The sequence below is a fragment of the Triturus cristatus genome, chromosome 11 (assembly GCF_964204655.1).
Source record: "Triturus cristatus chromosome 11, aTriCri1.1, whole genome shotgun sequence".
NCBI classification, from domain to species: domain Eukaryota; kingdom Metazoa; phylum Chordata; class Amphibia; order Caudata; family Salamandridae; genus Triturus; species Triturus cristatus.
In genome coordinates, this window is record NC_140594.1 from 768,776,188 (window position 1) to 768,800,937 (window position 24,750).

Genomic DNA, 24,750 nt, shown 5'->3' on the forward strand with positions numbered 1-24,750 from the left:
GGCACCCTCTGCCCGCATTGTCTGTTAAACCAGCTGCTTGTTCATCATTGATCTGATCAAAGCACGGAGCATAAATAAGCTATTTAGTAAATACTTTCAGAAATCTAATGCAACACATAATTCAATGGTGCATAAAAGAGAAGCATTTCCACACGGAATGCTTCAGGAATAAGCGCTCAGAGCGAATGGCTGCAAATGAAGGGGAATGATTAGAAATGTGCCTAATCGGCCGCTTACAACCCTAATTATGCAGAGAAAGATTCAGCCACTTCCACACAGTGGGCACGAGGGAGCAGGCGCTGTTTACAGTACAAATGTCCTTGATTGGAATCCTGGGTAGGCAGGCGAGGACGCGTTCCTGGATTCAAGGCCTTCCGGTGGCTGCGCGAGAGCGTCCTTTGCGCGCGAGCTTTTCCCGCTCAATCAAGCCGTAAGTGAACGCTGTGAAAAATACACGTGCGTGGGTGATATCTCTGCCGCATGCTTTTCATTCGTGATATCAGCAGATCTGTCTGTTTTCCATTCTAGATGCAGAGATGAATGCGGGGGAAAAGATTCGAGGAAATCAATTCCTAAGAAACAATTACTTACTTGTACTTAAACAAATGTTTTCTACCTGTGATTTGTTAAGAGTTCTGCCACCCCCTTCATTCCTGAGTCTTCACGGTGCTCAGAGTCAGTCAGCAACTGCAAAGATCATTCTCTCCAAAGCCCCCAAATTAAATGGCATCTAAAATGTAACATCTGCCGAGAATATCTGTCCAGGATGTTGCTCTGAATGATGAAAACGAATGCGGCAGAGCCATTCAAATGTTAGGCGAGGCCTCCATTTGTGTGACCGTCACCATAGCTGCCAAGGTTTCAGATTGTTATGCGTGGCATTTTCATAATTTGAATGTATTTATGAGTGACATTTCTGTGACTATGAGTGAAACTATCTCTGTCACCCAACCTACACCGGTGCGGCCCAAAACGAGTTAGTACGCGCCACTTCAACTATGTCGCTCAGCTCAGGGCTCTTGAAAAGTGTTGTGTAGACCGCAGAGAGATTAACCTGTGCGCGAACTTCAGCTAACACACAGGGCATTGTCAGGTCATCAGACACTTCACTCCATGATGCGTAAAAGGCCATTTATTACAACAGGGTTTCATACATTAAAACACTTCAACAATTTATCATAATTATCAAAACTTCTCTAAATGTTCTCACCCTACGAAGAAAGGAAATATTAGGTTGAGCTATGGCACCCCCCTTTCTCTTCCCCCCTCTCTCTTCCTCCCCTCAGCGGCAACCTGGCCCCCTCTGTCCCCATGTATCCAGTGGATCCGTGACCAACTGCGTCCCCAGCACGCAGCTGCATTTGCTGGCACAATCCTGATGGAGACAGTCTCTGATTACTGCCACTGCCGGGTGGGGTACTGTCACCCAGTAGTGGAATAGTGCTGAAATGTCCATCCGTAATAGGAAGGCACTCGCCGTATAGAGCAAGGGCCTTGTCTTCTATAAGCAGTCCCTTCCATGTATGTGGACACACATACCCTGGCTCCACATTCCCCACCACACCTGAGCCAAGCATAACCCCTGAAATGCATATTTTACCTCCTTGCACCTGCCCCTCGTTGTGCGGGCGGGGTCTCAAATCGAAGACCAGCACCCTCCCAAACCATGCAGCCGCTGTTGCTGCACATAACTGAAACAAAATGAAACCCAGAAATGGCATAAATCAGGGTTCATCAGGTCAAGCTATACTGAGGCCCACCTTCCGTTCGGGTGATGTGAACATGATCAAACAAACCTGAGACCCATTTTGAAGTAGGTACATTCATTTGGGCTACACTGATGGCCCAAGTACCTCATCCTGCGGGTCCAGTAACATACATAATTTCTTAGGGGCTGTCCTCGTTGGGAGGGCCAGGCTTGATAGTCTTAACTATATTAGACATGGCCTACCCGCCTGGGTTGAGGCCGGAGATTGTCTCATGGCAATCCACTTGATTCATAACTCCAAATAAATATGTCTTCCCAAAATTTCTCTGTTCATGTTTACCCTGGTCCCCACATCCCTCCCTACCTGAGTCAAACGTGGCCCCTGAAATGTACTTGAATAACAACCAGCATACTTGGCCCTTGTTGCGCAGGCCGGGGTTGACAGGTCATACCGATAATATGAAGGTACTCACCGTAGCGATCGAGGCCGTAGCATGATAACCAGGCCCACAACAAGTCAGCATCGACCTCCTCCACTGTCTGGATGTCTCTCACCATAGAAAACAGAAGGCCCTTACTCCAGCACTTTCCTTTTACTCCCTTTGTTAGCTGCCATGTCCCCATTTAAGGTATTGGATACCACCATTATTGCATTCCTAATTCCATAGTTAGTTCCGTACCAAAATCCTGTGCAGGAGACCAACAGGGGCCTCACTCTGCCCAATGAAGGGGAGCTGTGAATCTGGCCTCCCCCATTTCCACGCTTCAATTTCCTCTCCCACACCTTCAATTACCTGATCAACCCCAATTGAGTTAACTGCATACTCAACAGGCACCAACATCCTGTGCATGTCACACAGACCACCAGCCTTTCTCACCTGTGATAAAAAAAACTCTGATGTCCATTCTGCTTGTGACTTCCACTGCAAACCTTTTTCCACTGCCCGGTGTTGTCCCCTCCACCTGCCTTTGCTTTCTGTAAAGACACCAACAAACATGTTGAATTGCCCTGCCTCCTGTAGGACCTTGCCCCTCAGGCAGCTTCACAATCACATTCCCGTGCCCTTCACCACCTCACTTATTCCATCCCTTGACACGCAGTCCTACCCATGCACCCCAGCATTCACAAAAACATCCATGGCACGGACATATCATCCTTCATCACACCATGCACCACCCTGCCCTCGAGGTGGGTAGTGCAGTCGGGGTATTGCGTGAACAATCCCTCGATGTAGGGAACACCGTCATAGATGCCCCTACTTCTCTTTTGCGGGCATTGTCCCTTCCATCCCCAACTGGCTGCCCCAACCATGAGGTCTTCCCGCACCACCAGGCCCATGAGCTGCCCTGGCCCCCTCGTGGGTCTCTGCGCCCTTATAGCCTAATATCTGCCCAGTTCACTTGGAGACCTGGTGTCCTTTTGACCTCCCCCCATTATGAATAAAAGCCCTCACTGAGCTGCACAACGCCATCATCCCCAAGGCCCTGGAGCAGTGCCTCTCCAGTGGGTTTGTATCAGACAGGCTTTTAACCAGCTTTGCCTTTTTACCCCAGGCCTGCCTTGGTGGTGAAAAGCCCAAAACATCTCCTGGTGAAGGGGTGGGATGAGTGGATCCGCCTGTTTGCACTAAGCCTGAGAATACGCTTGCCATACTCAGGCCACCTCCCCACAAACACTTGTGACACCGGGTCACAATTTTCGATGTGGCTTACCAAGGCCCAGAAAAACATACCCACCTGTCAGGTGAACACTGCCATTATAGTGCTAAGTGTACCTAATCCGAACTAGCACACAGATCATTCTTTGTAAAGTATCAATATGAACCCATTGATATATCCACTAGTCATTGGTTGTTAAGACTATCTATACTGTATAATAAACACTCTGAAAAGTAGGCCGGGGCAACAATTAAGCAAAGAAAAGTTTAGCATACCTCCACAATTGCCTCCCTTATGCCAAAAAAATTACCACTATTATACCGCACAGGCATTATGGAGTAGTGCCCACCATTCAAGAATACTTGCTTTAAACGTCCACATGCATAATGCCTTATGCATAGGCAAGAAATAAGCAACTGTCCATTATCCAAGCCCCTTAATTGTGCATAAAAGAGTGATATTTAAATGTGAACCTTTCAGTTAGTTGCACTCCACTCCATGTAGCTCTCCCTGCCCCAGCAACAGTGGTGTTGAGACAATGGCAAAAACATGTCATTGCCTCTTCTCATTTTACTCTTCTTAGGAGCCATCAATTGTGTTGGACTTGGCCCTTTTTGCAGGGTCATCCCTGAACTTTTTGCCTTCCTCCTGTATTTTGTCTGACCTGTTTTTGCTGGTTTTAAGACTCTGGGCACTTTACCACTGCTGATCAGTGCTAAAGTGCATATGCTCTCCCTATTGTAAATTGATGTATGGATTAGTGACTCCATGATTGGCTTATTTGGTTTACTAGCCAGACGCTAGTACAGTGCACCATGGGTGCCCACGGCTTGTAAATCAAATGCTGCTGGTGGGCTTGCAGCACTGGTTGTGCCACCCACAGAAGCAACCTGTAAAGTGTGTCTGAGGTCTGCCATTACAGAGCCTGTGTGCAGTCTGGTACTGCCATGCTGACTGGGCAAGTGCACCCACTTGTCAGTCCCTAAACCTTCCCTTTTCTGCATATTAGTCACCCCTATGGTAGGCCCAATGGAAGGGTGCATTATAAGTATAAGGTAGGACATGCCCTGGTATGTGTGTCATGTCCTAATAGTGAATTACAGCCATTTTCGTTTTTCACTAGTGCAAGGCTATCTGTTCCCCATAGGCCAGAATTGGTAGTTTGATTATTACATCCTATAATCCTAACTGACTCAGGGAACTAGGTAGAAATTCGAGTTTATTATGCCTGAACTCAGAATGATAAAATGCATCGTTTAGTGAAGTTGGTTTTAACATTCTGTGTTTGAAAATACCACTTTTAGAAAGTAGAAATTTTCTTGTCTAACCATCCAAGCCTACCTCTGCTAGGTTGTGTATTCCTTGTCTGGAGTTTGAGTGACAGGGGCTGGGGGATTCCAGGAGACAGGGTGAGTCAGCACAGGGCTGAATAGAGAGATCTGCATGTAGATGGGTGGGAGGAGTTGCACCTGGGACCTGAATAGGGTTGTGCCTTCCCTCCACAATGCTGGCTCCACCTCCTGTGGTGCGTATGATGTCCCTGGCCTGCACTGCGAAAGGAAAGCAGGAGTATTGTCAACAAAGTGCTCCAGGACTGACCAGAACTGGTTTGGACTAGGCAAAGGCCTCTCTGCCTTCAGAGAACAAAGAGAAATTGTGTATAAAAGGGGGACCCAGACCCCAGAACTTTAGATCACTTTTGGGAAAAAAGAAGAGACCTTTGATGAGGAGAGGAACCAGAGAGACTGAGGAGAGACTATTCCTAAGCTTGAGGGATTGGCCTGCAGTGGTTGAGTAAGTGCCAAAAGAGGAGAGAGGAACTTTGTGTGTACTTTCATCAACTTGTGAAGGATCTCCAAGGGCTTGAGAAAGAGCTTGCCTCCTGCTGAAGTCTCAGGGACAACAGACTTCAACCACCAGCTCCCCAAGAGTCTTTGGAAGTGCCTGCAGTTGTTTTGGGCTTTCTGAGGGACTGCGTGTCGCAAGGAGCTAAAAGCGCGACGCACAAAGAAGAAGCGTGTCGCCGTACTGCCGCTGTCACCTCACAAGGCGAAAGCGCCTTGCATCGCCGGAGAAGAGGATCGACGTCGCACCAGACGCCACCGCATCATCGGAGAAGCGTGTCGCAGCTGCAACAGCTGTCGTCGCATCACTAGGAAAGCATGTCGCCGTTGTCGCATTGTTGCCGAAGCACCTCACATCGCTGGGGAAGAAGATTGACGTTGCATCAGATGCCGCCGCGTCACCTGGAAGCGCGTCACAGGGCCTGTCGCGGCTCAGAAGAATCGTTGAGTCGCCGCACAGCCGTCGGGCGTGCACGCATCGTGTCGCCTCAAGAAGAAGACGCCATCTTTGTTGCATTGTACCGGAGCTTCATCGCATCACGGCTTTGCGAGCCGCATCGCCACGGAAGCGCAGTAAGAAACCGACACATCACCTCCCCTCGTAGAGAGGAACCGATGCATCCCCTACGCATCAGAAGGCAGCCGACGCATCACCATTCTTGCGTGTAAGGAACCAACGCATCACCTTCCCTGCAACACTTTTGTTGTATAGCGTTACGCATCCTAAGGTACATTGATCTCAAAGTGTCGCATTTTACATCCTAAGAGAACTAAGCTACTTCTACCATTTTTAAAGTACAGTATTGTGGATTTTTGTCATTTATGGTCTTGTGTTAAAACTATATAAATACTTATTTTTATACTACAACTTGTGTGGTGTCTATCTGTAGTGTTGTCACTGCGTTACTGTATGTGTTCACAAATGCTTTACACACTGCCTCTGAGATAAGCCTGTCTGCTCGTGCCAAGCTACCAAGGGGGTGAGCAGGGGTTATTTTAGGAGTGTACCCCCTTACCCTGACTAGACGCAAGGGCCCCTATTTGGTCAAAGGTACCTACCTCTGCCAACTAGAGACCCCCATATCTAACAAATTGGAAAATGCATTTCTGCTATCAACGTCTCCCTGAGCAGTGGCGTCAGGCCAAACAACAGGGTGCACACTACAATGCTAGCACATACCGCCAGCGTTTCTGGTGCCCATGTGTAACCTGCTAATGCACATATAATGTGTACCAAGCCTACCCTAAACCCGAAATTATGCGAAGTATCGCTATAATCCACGCTTCACAGAAGCCTACATAAGAGGCACCGGATCTTCCTCACTGCTAACCTGATTTATGTCTGCCCTAAGCAGAGGAAGACACGCTGATATCACAGAAATGAATATACACAGAAAACTACACATATTGGCCCAACATATATTTAATTAACCTTCCACTGCTGCCATACACAACTTTAACCAACAGCTCCACCTAGTGGCATATTGTCATAGTTAAAACACCGGCGCAAACCCACGTAAACAATTCACGCCATGCAGCTGGGCTGCCCCCCTCCGATTCCTGAGGTGACGTGTCTGTCCGTCTGCTGCCAAAGCAAGAGGGATGGCTATCACTTATGTCACATAAAGGCCAGAGAGAGTGTCATACCCATGCCCGATGCCTCCATAAAACCCATGACATCATAACCCAGAAGCACAGTGTACATCCCACTGCCCTTGCCACAGGCTCCGAACTGACTCCAGGCCTCCTCGCCAGCTTAGTGACGCAATAAGCAAATTATCCCGACACGAAAAACAAGCTAAAATTAAACCTGGGCAGTGAACTCCGCTCCGCTCGTGGAGTTTGCAGAGTTTTTCCGCACGAGTTCCCAAAAATTCCACTCTACAGAGCGGAGTGGAGTTTTTTTCCTCGCTCGCGTTCGTCAACGTCAAGTTGGCGAGCGTGAGCGAGAAAAATCCACCTCCTGGCGAGATTTTTCCTTGTTGCGATCGTCAACATCAAGTTGGCGAGCGTGGAAAATAAACCTCCCGGCAAGATTTCTCAATGCAGGGGGGTCAGGGTTGTCATTGCAAGTGGTTGTGTATGCTCGCGCCCGCTCGCATTGAGAAACTGCCCATTCTCGTTAAGAAAGCTGCCGCTCGAGTAAAAATCTACTCAAGCGGCAGAAAGTAAAGCAGTGCCGTTTGCACTGTGCATGGTGCCGTTCACGATGATTGCACAGTGCGCACAAGCATCCAGCACTGAAAATCACCGCAAACAGCATGTTTCTATTGCACTCTACCTCTTGCAGAGCTCAGCGTAGCGCGGTGGAGTTTTTTTCCACTTCGCAGAGTTTTGTGATAGTGCAACTCCGCGAACTCCGCCCAGGCCTAGCTAAAATCCCCCGGCAGCCCAACACCATCGTCAGAGGTGACGCACCGAGGGCTCCCTTATCTAAGGGTGCACAGGGGATACCGTACAGTATTACCTGTTCTGTCCCTGCCTTACTGCCAAAAAACAGTCACTTTTTCTTCCCCACTTGCCCTCATCTTCCAATCTCACCAACAAACATTTTCCCCTTGGTAGTGGGAGGAGTCAGAAAGAGCCTGAAATCCACTCTCCTGACTCCTTATATTTTGAACACCCAAACTCCACCCTGCCCGCAATCCACCAATCCTGTCCTGCCCTGTCATCAAAACTCGCAAAGCTTCCCAGGACCCACACTGGCAGGCAGCTGATCATGACCGTGCTAAAACTGTTGTTATAAACCATTACTGACTAAATTTTGCTGACACTAATAAAGATTATACACACTTCAGGGGGGCACTGACACTCACTTAATTTGCAAGGCTACTAGTGGCAATTAGGTTACGGACGCCTCGTGGCCATATCGACTCCGATGGCAAACGCTGATGCTGTCACCTCTCAGCAGCATTCGGACAAAAGGAATCTAACCTTCATTAAAGCAAAATCAGCAACAAGCAGAAATATTTTTTATTCTGGCAGCCAGTGCTCCTTGGTTGTCGTTTTGCTACAGTCAACAGGGTGAGCACTCCCTGCTTCTTTTTTTGTGGCGGTGCCCCAATTCTATACCCTCTCTCCATTACATTTCGACTTTACCAAATGTCTAATATATACTCTTCATTCATGGGCACACAGTCATAAACATGTCAAGAAGCATACTTTACTATACTGTTACCGTGGACTGCTAGTTGAATACATTGGTGTGGTAGGCTTTCTCTTGGATATTTTTTCTGAAAGTGCTGACATTTTGCAGCTTTTTAGCTCTAAATTAATTTGAGCCATCTCAACAAGTGGGCCAGATAATTTTGGTATGTGTGGCAGCTATTGTTACCACATATATCAGAATTATGAGATGGGCAGCTAGCACTGCACTCTCGCAATTTTCCCTGATAAATTTAGACAGGTCATACCTTTTGAAATTAATCGGGGAACAAATGGGCAGTAATTACTGGAAAAGTCAGATTTTGGTCCGTCAATCACCAAAATCTGCTGGTTATTCCCCATTATCCTGCACAAACTCATGAATGCGTGCAATATATCGAAACTCATTAATTCCAACTTCCGGGGTGTCAGATTTTATTCAATGTGATACATATCGTCCCATACACCAGGCCACTCATAAGGAATGCCCTGGTAAATTGCTGGGCAATGATTACACAAAGAGGCTGTTTTAAAGCTAGTAATGGATATTTTAGTTTGGACCATTCATTTTTCATTCATTTAACAGGTTACCTAGTTAAAATGTGTGCCTGTGCTCTGCCCTATTCTTGCTGACAGTAAATATTAACCTAGGCCTGGCTTTGAATTACCTCTAGTAGTTCCCCTGGACTAGAAGGATGTTGGAGCTTGGATTAGACATAATACACAAAATATCACACTTTTTCTTTAACCTACCCTCTAGACTTCTCAAAGCGAAGTAGATTTTGGCCCCACAGTAATTTTAAAGAGGAGTAGTTTTCAAAACCATTAAGGTATACTAACAGATTAGTAAAGTTGTAATCTCCAATTAAATCAAATAGGCAAAAATCGATGTACACCTGAATACAGCATATATGAATATAATCCAAGTGATACCATTAATAATGCAAATGTTGCATGAGGAAAGATAGTATATGCAAATCTAGTAAAAGACTTGTTTCCATAACGGGAACTCCCTAATTGTAAGCTGAAGTTGTGGGCAGGTGACAGATTTCAGAAGCAGCAGGCATGGCATTGACAGAAGAACCAAGTAAAGGTTCCAATTAGAATGAAAAGGAATGTAGTTGCTCTTGAGAGTATCTCTATCAGCAGAAATGTAAGTAGCATTGGTTTCAGGAGAAGAGAATGGAGAGTCCCAAGAGAAAAAAAGGGCGCAGCCTAGTCTTCCCATGGGATCTTTCGTAAGGGGGATGATGAAGGCAGGACAGGATAGGTGGGTTAGGTCCGTTGTGGATTTAGACGAGGGGATATATAGGATCCAAGAGAGGGGGGCAGCCTCTCTCTGGCTCAATCCATGTGCACAATGGGTGTAGCAGTTTGGGGGAGTCAGAGAGCTGCATAAGGCCTTTCGGTGACCGAATATGTCGGACAGAGTGTAAGTGGTGCATGCCGAGCTGCACAATGTTGGTGCCGCAGGGAGGGCTGACTTACTTTGGCCAGGAGTGTTGGATGAGGCCTGGGTTGGCATGTCCCATCCGACCAGGGCTGCGTCGGGAGGTGTTGCGGCAGCAGTGGCAGGGTGTGGATGCAGTGTATCTTCCGCGGCCTCGAGGTACCACCTTTGGAGGAGGCGGAGTAGCCTTCCGGCAACGGCCCGTTAGACCATGTTTGCCTGCGGTCCATTATGAACTCAGAAAGGTGGCAGGCCCAAATTGGAGCACGCCTGGCTCCCCTGCAATGGCAGTAAGGGCCCCCCGGGGTTCCTATTATGCTGGAAGGGCCTTGGGACCTTTCTGGTCTGGCCAGGTATGAAGTGGGGGTCAGCGGAGAGCGCAAGGGTAAGTGTAAAAGAAAGGCCACTGCGGGGGTGAGCTCTGGGGACCAGGCAGGGGCTGATGCAGGTTCAGGGCTTTGGGTTAAGTGCCAGTAAGGCAGAATCCTCAGTGCTTGTGTAGGGGTCAGAGTATGTGGGCACCTGGGATACAGCTGTTAAGAGTAGGCTGGGGAGAGGTCAGATTTGCAGGTGGCAGGGAGTGGACCTGGAAGCAAATATCAAAGAAAAGTGCCAGCTGGTCCAGGCAGGAGCAGTGGGAGAGGCTCTGCAGAGAGAGGGAGCGCACTGTGGAGCAAGAGGTGCAGGTGAAGAGGGCTAAGAGTGCCCCAGGTGCAAATATTGAGGCAAGGGCTCCAGGCCCTGCTCGGGGTACGGGGTACTGGGTATGTGTACCCAGGGAGGAACAGTCAGGCAGGAGTTCAAGGGGGCTATTGCAGCTCGTGCAGTTGGCGCAAGTGAACCACAGGGTTGGAGCAGTCAGATGGTATGCAGAGAGACAATGCCAGCAGGCAAGGCTGGCGGACAATTGGAGACCCCAACGGGCGCATGACAATCCCTGGACAATGGTTCAAAGCAATGGGGGGGGCTCAGCAGCGGCCTTCCCTACGACTTGGGATCAGACACCTTACACGGGGAGCCCCCCACCCCTTCTGGGTGAGCACATTCTGGACTGATGTGTGTATCTTCAGTGGAGCGATCGTCGAATGAGGTGTGTGATCAGGTGGACATTTGGTAGATGGATTATGAAGAAGGTATCGGTGAATAGGAGGAGGGTGAAGTGCGTGATGATAAGGATGGAAAGATGCCCAAGGCAGTGATGTGATGGTGCAATGGCCTCTTCAGTTGCTGAATTGCAAATGTCAAGTGTGGACTGTAGTGCAGTGCCGGACAGCGGAAGGAGGCGAGCAGTGGAAGCTCCAAGTTGTGCAAGGGACATGGTTGGTTGCCCAAAGGTAAGGGAGACTGGTGGGCTGTCTGGGAGACTCAGTAGGTGGGCTCCACAGTGAAGTGTAAATCTGTGAGGTTGGGTGATGGAATAATTGATGGGGCAGAGGCGGGGGTCCAGACTTAGGAGGGGTTTGCAGGTGTTGGTAAAGTGTCGGCTGCCAAGGACGGCAAGACACAGGGGGGATCGGGTGCTTCCCAGAATGCTGGGAAGGTGGCGGAGGCTGTGGATAAGAATGACAAAGAAGGGAGAACACATAGGAAGCTGCTGCCTTATATGGGACTGGCAATGCGCCTGAGGTCTTAAGTCTCAGAAAAGACCTAGAATCGGATATGGAAATACGAGTTTGTAAATGTGCTTAAACTACTACACAAGCACATTCAGGCCAAAGAAGGGTCGAAATAGGAAGAATGGGAATTGGCTAGGCGGCCTAAGGTGACCATCACAATTGATGATTGGATGTGACCTTTGATATTCGTCAGCATCTATTGTGAGAAGTATGCGGATAGGGCCACTGTGTTATTCAAATACATGGACATAATTCGCCAATTGTAATTGCACTTTGGGGGGTACGCTTGGCTCAGTTACGGTGAAGAGTTTAGGGCCAGGGTCAGTCTTAATCCAGAGAAACCTTTAGGTGATGTTGATTCTGAGTTGTGGATGCAATGGATGTCCTCGACCCAGTCTACGGCCGTGACGCACACAGTAAATGACCCTTTAAGCCCCGTCCCACCCAACAGGGATGGGTACTGCTACAAGGACACCGGGCACAAATGCTGGAGCCTGATGGAATGTTAAAAACGTGTCTCGTTTACAGCACCTGTGTATGTTCAAACACAAGTGTTCCAAATGCGGAGGTAAACATCCTGTTACACAATGTTTTATGCTGGCCAGCCTCTCTGAACCATGGAGGGTGGGCAGGGCAAAGGGAAGTCAAGGCCCTCCTGGACCAAAGGGCTCCTATGCCAATGAGCCTGGGACTTTACTGCCATGGCTGGCTCTTTATCCTGACAGAGAAGCTGGGTTGAGATTTGAGTGGGGTTTTCAGGATGGTTTCAGGGTGGGGTTTCAAGGACCCAGGGCTAGGAGTTGGGATGACAATATGTGGTCAGCCAAGGCAGCCCCATGTGTGGTGGTTGACAAGCTGCAGAAGGAGATTGCTGAGGGGAGAATTGTGGGTTCTTTCCAAGACTGGCCATTGTCTGATTTGATTATGTCCCCTTTGGGTGTGGTACCCAAGAAACAGGCCAGAGAATTCCGCTCGATCCATCATTTGTCATGGCCTGATGGGTCCTCAATAAATGGCTTTAGTGCCATAGAGGATATAAGAGTGGAGTATGCTTCTGTTGACGATGCTATTCGATTGATCAGAGTGAGTGGTGGGGGTGAGAGTTGGTGAAGTGTGACATCAAGTCGCATTTCGGCTTTTGCCTATTCACCCTGAGGATTTTCCTTTATTGGAGATGCAATTGAATAGGGAGATTTATGTTGACAGAGTGCTGACCATGGGTTGGGCCATCTCCTGTGCTCTTTTTGAAACCATTAGTACCTTTCTGCAGTGGGACTTTGTGAGGGATAGTGGGCATTGTGGGATGTCTCACTATTTGAACAACTTTCTATTTGTGGACAAGGAGGGCTTAGGAGACTGCCTCAGGGCTTTGAGACATTTTGAGGTTATGGTCACGTCTTTTGGGGTCCCATTAGAAAAACAGAGGACCCCCCACACAGTTTTTACTTTCTTGGGTATTAAATTGAACATGGCTCACATGATGGCCAGGCTGCCCAGGCCCAAGCTGCTGGAGATCCAAGCCTTCCTTGCGGAGGTGTTCAGAGTGAGGAGATTGGAACTCAGGGTTGTGCAGCAGTTGTTGGGTTTCCAGAGTTTTGCTTGTAAGGTACTAGGGGGTGGCTGGACATTTTGCAGAAGGTTGAATTTGGCCATGTTGGGGGCTGTGCTGCCTTATCACAGGATACGGATGTTCTTGGCGGTGAGTGCTGACCTGCAGGTTTTGAAGTCTCTCTTACCGGGTTTCAATGGGGTTTCCTTGCATTTTCTTGAGGAGGACACTGTTATGTTATGTTATATTGTGTTTATATAGCGCACGGCTACTCAGAAAGAGTGTCCCGGCGCTTTCCACATGCAGCTCAGTGTAAAATAACACAAAAGACCAATAACAGACCACAAGGCAAAAAAAGAAGAAAAGAAAACCTAAAGGTTAAAAAGCCAAGTCTTCAGGCTCTTCCTAAACTGAAGCAAATTAGAAATGCTGCGTAAAACCAGCAGAAGCGAATTCCAAAGCTGAGGGGCCTTGAGGCTAAAAGAGCGCCCCCCAGTGCGGGCCTTCCTCACACGCGGAACCACGGCCATGAAAAGAGATTCTGACCGCAGTGAGCGAGCTGGACGGTAAAAAGACAGCCTCCGTTGCAAATACCTAGCGCCAGAGCCAAAAAGTGCTTTATGCATCAGCGTCAAGGATTTAAACATAATCCGCTTCCGGATGGGCAACCAGTGAAGCGTCTGCAGCATCCCAGATACTCGTGCTCGCCTGTGAAGGCCAAAAATGGCACGAGCCGCAGAGTTCTGCGCCACCTGCAGGCGCTGGACCAAATAATCCGGGAGGCCAAGGAAGAGGGCGTTCGCATAATCCAGCCTGGATCCAATAAGAGCTTGCACAGTGATCCGCCTATGCTCCACAGAGAGCAATGGTAGAAACTTGCGGAGCATCTTCAAAATGCCAAAGCAGGTGCCAGCCAGACCAAGAACATGCGCTCTCAACATAAGCTTATTGTCCAGCTTGACTCCCAGGTTTTTGGCAACCAGCGATGACTGTGCAGGAGGACACATATCCAACGGCCACCATTCCTGCCACTCAGGGTCAGTAGCACAGCCGAAGAATAAAACTTCCGACTTGCTGGAATTGGCCTTCAGGCTATTCCGCTGGAACCAGTCGAAGACCATTCCCAAGCACCCCCGAATACTCTCTCCATCAAATGCCTGATCTTTTCCGCAGGTGAAGAGGAGTTGCGTGTCATCTGCGTATGACACGATCTGGGCCCCATAAGCCTCCACCAAGGGCGCCAGAGGGGACATGAAGATGTTGAACAACGTCGGGCTCAACACAGAACCCTGTGGAACTCCGACTCCCAATGGCGGCATCTCAGCGGAGCTCTGGGAAACCCAGATCGTCTGGCGGCGGCCCTCAAGAAAAGATGTAAACCATTTGAACACCGTCCCCCTAAGGCCGATGTCATGGAGCCTGGCGAGGAGCGCCACATGGGGGACGGTGTCAAAGGCCGCCGACAGATCTAACATGACAAGCATGGCCTTGCCTCCAACATCCAAAGTCTCGCGAATGACCTCCGAGACCTCCAGCAGAGCCGTTTCCGTACTTAAATTAGGACGGAATCCGGATTGGGATGGATGAAGTAGATTGTTTGTTTCTAAGAAACCAGACAAGATGCCATGCACATATTTCTCTCTGATCTTCGCCAGAGCCTTAAGAAGAGAAATTGGCCTGTAGTTGGCCAGGACCTCGGCATCCAAACCAGGCTTTTTCAGGAGGGGGATCCCCATCGCCCTTTTCCAGGTGCGTGGGACACTCCCCTCCCTCAAGGAGGCATTGAGAAGGGGGTTGACCAGTGGGTTCACCATCGCCGCCATCCTGGCCAAAAATTTGGCATGACAGGGGTCTAGCGGCGAGCCCGATTTAAGGCTGGCCAGCAGCAACAGGGACGCATCGCTAGAAACAGATGGAAAGTCCGACAGCACAGCAACAGGCGTGGATGATGGAACGCGTCCCGCCCCGGAGCCGCAACACCCCTCCTCCGACCTCTCCAAGAAGGAGGCCTGAATCGCCTTGATCTTATCTGTAAAGAAGCTGGCAAGATCACACGCCCACGAGTCAGGTGAAACTGGAAGGGGCAAGTTGGAGCTGGGGGTCGTGAACTCCTTCACCACAGTGAAGATCTCCTTACAGGAGTTCACCGACGCCTCGATCCTCCTAGCAAGATATTCCTTCTTTGCACACAAGATGTCCCGGTGATAAGCCTTCACAGCCGACCTATAGGCGAGTTTGGCCTTCCCGTCCTACTGAAGGCGCCAGGCCCGCTCAGCAACCTTACATTGGCTGCGAGCCACGCGCAGCGCCTCCGTAAACCACGGCACAGATCGCCGTATTGCCGTGGACCGGGGGGCCGCCCTTGGGGCAAGATCATTCCACCTTTCAGTCAGCCACAGCTGCAGAGCCTCAGTGTCCCGTTCCAAATCGCCCGAGAAGGGACATGGATGATCCACAAGCGCCTGCTCCAGCATATCGGGCGTCACTCTATGCAATGCTCTCACAGCTGGTCTGGGCAGTATGGGGGCGCTGCTGTTCGTTCGCCCGTTCTCCAACATGGAGAACCTAATCAGCCTGTGATCCGTCCAGAGCACGGGCAGGGTTTCAATAGCAACAATCGGGACCGACGAAAACACTTGGTCCAGGGTATGCCCTTTCTCATGTGTAGGACCCATCACAAAAGGTACAAGGCCCAGCGGGGATGTGATATCCAGCAATTTAGTTGAGTCCGAATCGTCCGCCACGTCAAGATGAAAATTGAAGTCGCCCGCCACCACACAATGCTGTGTGGACAGCGCCAGTTCGGAAATGGCCATCTGCAGGTCATCCAAAAAGGAACCCACAGGGCCAGGCGGCCTGTATACCAGCAGCCCCTTCAGAGCTTGGCACGGGGACAGTCTGAGCGTAAAGGCAAGGGACTCGGAACCCCCGATGGAATTCAGGGGGAGAACTGAGCAGGACACGCTCTTCTTCACCACCACAGCAACCCCGCCACCCCTTCCCTTCGCTCTGTCCTGCCGGAAGATATTATACGCCGAAGGAATGGCTGAGAAAATGTCCGGATTGGACGCCTCGCCCAACCAGGTTTCAGTCAGTAGAAGACATAATGGATTTTCCCTGACAAGGAGATCATAAATGTACAGGGCATGGCTACCTACTGACCTCGTATTGAGCAGCAGGCACAGATGTTTACCACGAGCCACTACTGGTCGGTGGACGGTGACAGGAGTCCACACAGGCGACCAGCCACAGCCCGGGCAACGCCGTTTACCCTTGACACGGCCCGGGAAAACAGAGCGACAAGAACAAGAAACAGTCTGCAGGGCGCGCAGCGTCGCTGAGGTGTAACAGATCATCCTCGTCCGAGGCTTACCGGGCCGCAGTCCACCGCCGCCCCGGCGCCTCCGGGACGCTGACGGGCGCAGACGGGCAGGACTCCGACATGACTCAGGCTAAGCGAAGGCGCCCACTTGCGCGTCCCGCTGCGCGGGAACAAGCGACTTTAAATAGGCGCTCCAATAAGCCCTTAGCGCGCGAGTCCGCTCCAAGATGGCGGCCGCCGCCGGATCAAGTGCCCCAATCCAAAATGGCGCCCACCAAAGTTCGCCCCCGGGACCCGGACCCACCAAAGTGGTGGTGCTTCTGTCAAAAATGCCTTCTTTTAAATGCAGTGAGGGAAATAGGAGCGCGAGCTGCAAGCGAGAACTTAAAAACAGGGGTAAGTTCAACACAATCTCAAACACAAATACAAAACAAGGAAATGCTAAAAAACACAGCGCTAATGCAAGCGCAAGCGCAGCAGTGTGGTAGCCAGTGGAGACAGCCGCCGCACAGAGGACCGCCTTAAATAGGCGCTCCAATAAGCCCTTAGCGCGCGAGTCCGCTCCAAGATGGCGGCCGCCGCCGGATCAAGTGCCCCAATCCAAAATGGCGCCCACCAAAGTTCGCCCCCGGGACCCGGACCCACCAAAGTGGTGGTGCTTCTGGCAAAAATGCCTTCTTTTAAATGCAGTGAGGGAAATAGGAGCGCGAGCTGCAAGCGAGAACTTAAAAACAGGGGTAAGTTCAACACAATTTCAAACACAAATACAAAACAAGGAAATGCTAAAAAACACAGCGCTAATGCAAGCGCAAGCGCAGCAGTGTGGTAGCCAGTGGAGACAGCCGCCGCACAGAGGACCGCCTTAAATAGGCGCTCCAATAAGCCCTTAGCGCGCGAGTCCGCTCCAAGATGGCGGCGGCCGCCGGATCAAGTGCCCCAATCCAAAATGGCGCCCACCAAAATTCGCCCCCGGGACCCGGACCCACCAAAGTGGTGGTGCTTCTGGCAAAAATGCCTTCTTTTAAATACAGTGAGGGAAATAGGAGCGCGAGCTGCAAGCGAGAACTTAAAAACAGGGGTAAGTTCAACACAATCTCAAACACAAATACAAAACAAGGAAATGCTAAAAAACACAGCGCTAATGCAAGCGCAAGCGCAGCAGTGTGGTAGCCAGACACTGTGTGGCAGGAGCAGATTTTCTCTGATGCAGTAGGAGCACATGGTTTTGGTCCCTTCTGGGATGGACGGTGGTGTGCTGAGGTCTGGCCAGGGCCCTAGTTGTTCCAAATGCGGAGCATTGCCTTTTTGTAATTCTTCCTATTTTTGATGGTGTTGGCTGTTTGGGGCAAGGAATTTACGAACAGGGTTGTATTGTTCAATGTGGACAATATGACCGTGGTTGACTTGGTTAACAAGGAGAAGGCGGGGGACTTGAGGGTGTTGTGTTTGCTGCACAGATTCATGCTGTTGTGCTTACAGCTGAATATAGTTTTTAAAGCCAGACATGTACCTGGGGTAAACAATTCTATGGCTGATTCCTTGCAGAAATCTGGGAGTGGGGGGCATGAGAGCATTTGGGTTGGCCGAGAAGTCTTTAGTTGAGTCCACCAGGAGGAGTTATCGTCTGGCTTGGAGTGAATTTAATACTTTTGAGGGCCATCCAGGGAGGCTGTCAAGTATGGACAGAGTGGAACTAGAAAGGAGGTTCATGAGTTTTGTTGTGTTCTTGATTGACAAACGTTTTTCACCTGCGACCATAGCAGGTAAGCTGCCTGGTTTATCCTTTTATGGGAAGCTGTATTGGGGGTTTGATCCTGTGAAGGATCACATTGAGGGAACATTTATAAAAGGTTGGGGTACAGAGAAGTCAGGGTGTGGTAGGCTGCTGAGGGAGGCAATTACCTTCGATTTGCTGTGAGTTTGCCTGAGTGTTGCGTTGATCGGTTTGAGCTTGCGCTGTTTCACCTGTGTAGATATGGATGTTTTTCAGTGCCTTTCGGCTGTCTACGCTTTTGGGGTTGAAGACAGAGGTGGGCGTGTTGAGGTGCGTTTGGAAGGGGGAAGGTTGGGTATTTGGCTGCGGAAATCAAAGACGGATTAGTTGGGGAGGGGTCAGTGGATTTGGCTACAGCACTGAGGTAGCGAAGGGGCGTATCCAGTGAGGAAATTTTGTAGTTTTACTGCCTGGCCTGGACTCAGGCAGGATGTGGTGTTCTTTCAAGAGAACGAGTCCAGGTTTACATCTTATCAGCTTTTGAGTGTTCTTCGTTTGACTCTGAGAAGGCTGGGTAGAAATCCGGCACACTTTGGGACGCATTCCTTCCAGTTTGGGGCAGCAACTGTGGCTGCATGATTGAGATGTATTTAGTCACAGATTTGTAAGATTGGCAGGTAGAGGTCTAGGTGTTGCAAGAGATATGTGTGTAAATGAGAAGGGGAAGAGAGGTGTGTTGAATCCTGGGGTCTCGAGATGCGTTGTTAACATACTTGTTTTTTCATAGTGTGCATAATGGCCAGAGAGAGAAAGAATGGTATGTGGATGGTTGGACAGTCTTTTGTTCACTGGATGGAAAAGTACGCGGACCACCAGATCTATTGATGGAACCTAGGATTGCCCAGAAGTCAGCATGAGGTGCTCTGGTGTGGAAAGAGTGGGATGAGATGGGTTACCCAGCTGCCATTTTTATCGACAGTGGTCCTGAAGTGGGGTTGTCTAGAAATGTTTTTGATCCATTTGGGGGAGAACTATTTGGTGGGGCTATCTGGGCTGACCCTACTGCAATACATGCAAATGGACTTGGTTTTGATTTAAAATAAGTTGGCGGGGACCTGCAGCATATGGACTGAGGTTGTGCCCCGACAGAAAAGGATGGGTGCTATTAAGAATGGGGCTATTGATAAAGCCAGGAGGTAGCTGAATCAGGCCATAAGGGTTTTTTGTGGGGCCAATGGCATATCAGTCTTGTCGAATAGGGCTATTCGAGTAGGTGAAGCGGTACTGTACCAGACGGTTGGGGTGCATCTTTCTGAGATGGGCAATGCGTATCATCTGATGGAATTGTGGGATTTTCTGGGGGGTCTTTGGTGGGAGACTATTTGGTGCAGGTGAATGAACGTGTTTTTCTGGTTGCAGTGGGCTCATGTGTGGGGCAGGAAAACGCCCACTGGGGTTTTTCTGGGTGGCAGTAGAGTGGGGGAAGTGGAGAGTCAGATGCAGGCCTACCCAGCCCTTGAGGGGGAGGAGGTATACGTAGGCAAAGGATGACAGTGTGCAGGATGCCCTGGGATAGGGCAAGGATGTTTTTCATGGAAACATGCATTGGGAAAAGAAGTGAGAAGGAATCTGGGAAGGAAGGTGCTCATGGAGTAAGAGGTGTGAGGAAGAGTGAAACAACATGATGGGTGAAAGTTGAGGTGAAGGCAGAATGAGGTTGGGGATATAATAAGATGTTGTTTAAGATATTTTAAGTTAGTCATTGTTGAACTGTTGGAGTTTATTCCAGTCCTGTCCTAATAAATGGGCTTTTGCACTTACATGGAGGGTGGAGTGTGATTACCCCACGATTGAGGGTCCCATGGGAAGCAAGGGCGCAGTCTAGTCTTCCCATGGGATCTTTTGTGAGGGGGATGATAAAGGCAGGACAGGATAGGTGGGTGGGGGTGGGATTTAGGCAAGGGGACATATAGGAGCCAATAGAGGGGTCAGCCTCTCTCCAGCTCAATCCCCTGGCACGACGGGTGTAGCAGTTTTCCACCCAGCAAGTTGAAGTTTTGGGTGGGAGTCATTCCAATGATGTCAGGAAGCCATGATTAGGATGCATTGCATGGTTACGGGTAGGGCAGTAGAGTGGGGGGGTGGGTAGTCAGATGTGGGCCTACCTACCCCTCAGGGGGAGGAGGTGTACATAGGTAAAGGGTGACAGTGTGCCCGATGCGCTGGGATAGCGCAAGGACGTTTTTATGGGAATGATGCTTGGGGAGAAGATGTGAAAGGGAGTCTGGGGATTAAAGGAGCTCATGAAGTAAGAGGTGTGAGGAACAGTGAAGCAACATGATGGGTGAAAGTTGGGGTGAAGAGAGAATGAAGTTGGAAATATAATAAGATGTTGTTTAAAATGTTTTAAGTTAATCATTGTTGAACTGTTGGGGTTTATTGCAATCCTGTCCTAATAAATGGCCCTTTGCACTTACATGGCGGGTTGAGTGTGATTACCTCATGAAGGATGTCTGCCTGTAAAGGTGGACAGGGGCATGTGATATAACTCGACTAACACGTTTCACTCAGTTAAAACATACATTTCATCCAAATAATACAGTCTTCAGGTTCCCACAAGGCAACAAGTAATCAAAAGCCAGTTTTCTCTCTGTACTTAGTTTCAGTCATCTTCTCATGGATAATACAATGCAAACTTCTTCCACTGCAACCATCACAATATCTTACAAAGAACTATTCACCTTCTCAGTTTCTCATCCACTGCAGGTGTTGAGTCACTGTCCAAACAAACTAATTGCTAATCTACAACCTTCAAAATGTACCTTGACAAAGAATAACATTTTAAGTGAACACACAGTGAGTCAGAAAAGAGTTATGCACAGCAAGCAGGCTTACAATGTTTACTTAAAAATGGACTAAGGCGCCTAGAACCACTCCTGCCGACTTTAAATGAAGATTAACTAAGTCATGTTAATTAAAATATATGGTTCATTTCACTAAACATAAATTATATAGGAATATGGAGAATAATATATGAAAGTCATATGCATAATTTTTTATAAAGCGTGTGTAAATTAGATAAAGCAGGGTTATGAGGTTAACAGATGAACATATTTACGCACAAATGAATGATGATTACACTCAATCACCAATCCCCCTCCCCGATGACTCTGTGACCCATTATACAAAACACCCATCATTTTCCCTCATGAAACTTAAAAAAAAGAATTGGCTGCACGCTGCTGCTTATGTCAGTATTCTTCTGGCTTCTTCAATTCATCATAGACATAACTCTGCAATTCCTCCATCTCTATTTCTTACCTCTTCCTTTTCACTCCCTTGCCATCAATTGATTTTCTTCTGCTATTTGTCCTTAATTCTTCTCTTCTATCATCAACTTAAATCCCTTCACCATCAAAAACAAACTAATTTTGCAAATCGCAAAAATCAATACTAGGCTTAATACAGCACCAAGAAGCTTACTACCATGTTCACTTAACCGTTTGCCTACAGCAGGGGTCTCCAACCGGTCGATCGCGAGCTACCGGTAGCTCGCCGATGCCCCGTGAGTAGCTTGCGATGTCATTTACATTTTTTAGCCCTTCATAGTCTTTATAATTTTTTGGGCCTTTTTTTAAGAGCCGTTGCCCGCCCTCACCTTAACCAGGTGCTCTGATAGGCCTAAGAGCTTTGCTGGGGCGGGGTGAGCTGAAGAGGATGACGTTATTTGTATCATCGTAGCGTAGCCCATCTGCTCCCCCTACCTTCAAGAGCCTGGCACCGCGCTTTTCATCATGCGCAACGTGTGCACTACTGGAATGAAGCTGCTCCCACTCCCTTCAGGAGCCCTGCACAGCGCTTACATCCTGCGCGACGTGCGCACTGCAAGTGTGGAGCAGCAGGGCCGAAAAGCTTGTTGGCGTGCAAGTGGCGTGGCACAGGCAGTATTGAACTGCTACTGCCGTATCAGTGGCCGCGCCACTTGCCTTTTCCAGTCCGACTCCGGGTCTTTCTCTAGGTAAGTCCTGGCCTGATCTAGTTGCTGCGCTCTGGCCACTGATATAATTGTTAGCCCCTGCCCTAGCCTTAGTCTTTCTAAGCCCCTGGCGCCAAAAATATTCTTGCCCAGAGCCACAGTCAATAAAGTGGAGAGGGCATGCTGTGGACAGGGTGAGGAGGGGTAGAAGAGATCAATAATGCACTTGTAATTTATGTATAGGAAAATAAATATCGTCACAGTTATGGTACTGAACGTTTTAAAAATGCTGTCTTGCTTAATTTAGAATTTTTAGATCCAAAAAATCTATTTGAATTTTTCTTTGAATTGACGCGTTCTCACATTAGAAAGTTCATGCCTCCTCTCTTGTAATATTTTTTTACATGTAGTAGTGATGTAGAACCGCCACAAAATCGTGGTGATTGTGTGGTGGTTCCATACCACTACTTGCATGTAAAAAAATATTTCGAGTTTGGAACTCTGCTCCCCCACATCTGTAAACTATTCCAAAGACGTTTTTTCATTTTACTTCAGAAGGTGCGCCGATCCCTTTGTCACTGGCCTTTCTAAAGGGCATGGGTTTGGTAACTTCTCATCTACCTTGAACATGGGGGTCCACACCTGCTCCGCAAACCCTGGATCCATGGCACATCAGGACAGTGATTGAATTTGTATTTTGGTTCATGGTATGTTTCACCTGTTGCTATTCCTAACACCCAGCATACTGGACCTCATGAACTCATACTAGATGCCCCTTGCCTAAAAAATATGTATGACGTCCCACTGATATCCTCTCAGTCCCTTCTTAAGAGTTAGCTTTTATGCCTGTTGGCATCTGGTGTCCTTAAAATAAAATCAGTCACATATGCTCTGCTGTTAAAGAACATGCTAATTTATTCAAAATAAGAATATCTATCGTATTTCCGCTGTGCAGTGTCAAGTCTGTTGAATGCTCTGCTGCTTTGGAACAACTGTTTACGGCAAATGCCTTCTTATGTTTCCTACCTTCACAAAGGAGTCAGTTAAAAAAATGTTTTTACTTCTTAATGCAAAGAATTCATATTAAGCTAAGTCAAAGGCTCCCGGTGGGGTGGTATTCTGCTGTTACCATCTGCTTGTGACAACAGGTGTTACAGTTGATCGGCTATCCTTCTATGCTTATGATCAGCCTGGTTGTCCTCCAGACATCCTTTAATTTTCAATTTCTGGTCTGATTATCATTCTAATCTATATCTATATATATGTATTGAGCAATGAGGAGGCAGACATGCCACTCTGCACACAAGGTGCTGGCTTCTGAAACAGGCAGACATGATGGCTTAACATTTTAAGTGCAGCAGAGAGCGGGAGCTCTGTATGTGAGGTGAAGGGACAGATAAACATGAGGATAAGTTGGGTGTAGGGAACACACTGATAAAGCGAATGTGGGGCACAGGGGGGGGGTCACTCAAGAAGCTGCACTTTTGAGTGGCTGGCACACATGAAGATGTGCATGTGAGGTGCAGGGAACAAATTTACATGACAGTGAATGTGAGGTGTAGGTACAGAGGCTGTACATCAGCAAAGCGGGGAGGCATACATGAGGCTGTGCATTTGAAGTACAAGGATAAGCTGGCATGATGCTTTGCATGTGAAGAGCAGGGAGAAAATAGATGAGTGCATGTAAAATATGGGGAACAAACTTATGACATTGCATGTGAGATGCAGGGCGCAGGCACTCACAAGGCTGTGTATGTGAAGTACATGGAAAACCCTGTTTTTCCTGCTGTTCAATAAGTGCTGTGCTCCAAGGTATTGTTTTTGATAGCACATTAAACTCAATATGGGAATAATGAGACACCTTCAGTACCAGCCTCCATCTTCCTATTGCCAGGGATCAGAACCCCATACTCAGCTGCCCAGTCTAGTCAGGACGCAGCTTCTGTTCCATTTATAACAGCATTCAGGTGTTTTCCTTTCCCTTTCAACACGCTCTGCTTTGTTTGTAGCTCAACTAGAGAGTGCCCTTCAGAGACAGTATCATCATGGCATGTACCGCTTGAATGTGAGTGTGACTTGTGATGTTTTAGTAATCGAAGATGAGATGAGTACTATGGAATCATTGAAATAAAGCGGACTTTTTTAAAGCGTTTAATGTGCCCTAGAGTCAAATTTGAAACATGAGAATATATTCTAGGGAACTTTAAGTATTTTGTTCAAACCACAGTATGGGCTCCAAAGAAATTAGACTTAAAGTCAATGAAACTGGGTGTGGGGGGCGTACCTCGAAAAAATGTGCGTGATGCTTTGCCTTTAGTAGCTCACAACGATTTTCACTGATCAGAAGTAGCTCTCACTACAGAAGAGGTTGGAGACCCCTGGCCTACAGCCAAAAATCTTAAAAATGCATCCCAAGAACCTGTTTCTTCCAGCTCCTTCAAGTGCTTTGTTAAACTTGTTATACTCCTCACATACTTGGTAATCACTCTGCTCTTGTCATGCACAAAAGTGGTGCAGGGTGGAAAGCCTAGCATTTTGCAAATGTCACCGTTCTTTGTGAGTAAAATTTCTAGAGCAATCATATTATGAAGAACCATTGCTCTAATAGCAACTAGTTCGGTGTTGATAACCGAAAGCACACCAGATGTGCTAGCTGCAAGTTCAACTAAAGTAGACAGCTTTCTGATATTTACATTATTCAAAGCTGCACCTACAGAGGGGCCCATAACTTTTTTTTTTTTTTAAATTCTTTTTAATATTTTCTCAAT